We start from the raw sequence: 1265 nt of genomic DNA, 5'->3' as shown, positions 1-1265 counted from the left end.
TACTATTATTATACTGGTTCGCTATGCGTAAGATTATTAATACATCTCAACCAACTCTTACTCCTATATATATAGCACTGTTTACTCAAACCGAATGAAAAAGAAGAGGAAAAAATCCCCATGAAATTGATTTACTTAGATCCAACGGTCGTATTTAAACTTTCTTTCAGATGAATATCTTATTATAGCTCTGTTTTTTCTCTGGAGTTACAAGGCAGTTTTCTTTTGGGATAAAGAAAGCAAGTATTAAATATCTTCGCCCCATTACTCATTTGACACCCCTCCCCTTGTTTGTGTTTGTTTTACTTTGTTTTGTTTTGGAGGTTACTATTTTGTTCTTGTTGTTGTTATTGCTTTTATTTCAATCTTCCTGCCCGTATTTGTAACAACATAAAAGACGGAGCTAACTATTTTCGTTATATCTTTTGTAATTTTTTCCCCCTGCGAAGGGTGGGGTCAGTGTATATTTGCTCTATTCTACATATTGCTTTTTTTTTTTGTATTCGAAAGCTAGAACCCACGTGCAAGTAATTGTGCAAGTGCTGGCGAGCGTACGTGCAAAACCTCAGGCGCAGATTAAAAGAAAATTTTTTAATGGGCTGCCCATGTTATTCATAACATATTTTGGCCTTGAAAAGAGTCGACGGTTTCAGCGAAGTGCTAATAATAATAATATGCTAATTCCCTAATATTTATATTGAACTGTACCATTAGGCCCAATGCCACATTCGTGACATTATTGATTTTAATAATTAATCAATCTCTATGGATAATACATGTACAAAAAACAAGCGACCAACAACTAAATCTGCCCCCAAAAAAATAAATACATAAATAATAGGGTCTAATAACAATAACATCCAAGTCACGTACGAAACGGTGAATCGCATAATTTTTCTAACAGCTTTTCTTTGATCTAAATTTCTGGTCATTGGGTGCGCTGGTGTGGGGTGTCTACTTTTTGTGTGTTTGTTACTCCCTCTCTTGTAATACCTCATGAGTTCGACAATAATATTACCTTTATTGTTTTGCATGTGTCGTAAAACTCTAACTAAAACTAAAATAAAATGTATGATCAAATAACTGGAAACTTTATTTAGATTAGAGTTTCTATAATGAGGAGCTTGCGTGCGCACAATATGATAATACATGTACCTGTGAGGGGTTACACTTTGTTTATTGTAGATTTTTAATAAAATGACGATTAGCATACCAGCAGTAAGTTACGAATTAGTTAACGCCCTCTGGGTACCCAACGATATATA

This window comes from Aplysia californica, unplaced genomic scaffold, assembly GCF_000002075.1.
Source record: "Aplysia californica isolate F4 #8 unplaced genomic scaffold, AplCal3.0 scaffold00780, whole genome shotgun sequence".
In the NCBI taxonomy this organism is placed as follows: Eukaryota; Metazoa; Mollusca; class Gastropoda; order Aplysiida; family Aplysiidae; genus Aplysia; species Aplysia californica.
Note: the sequence above shows the minus strand (reverse complement) of the source record.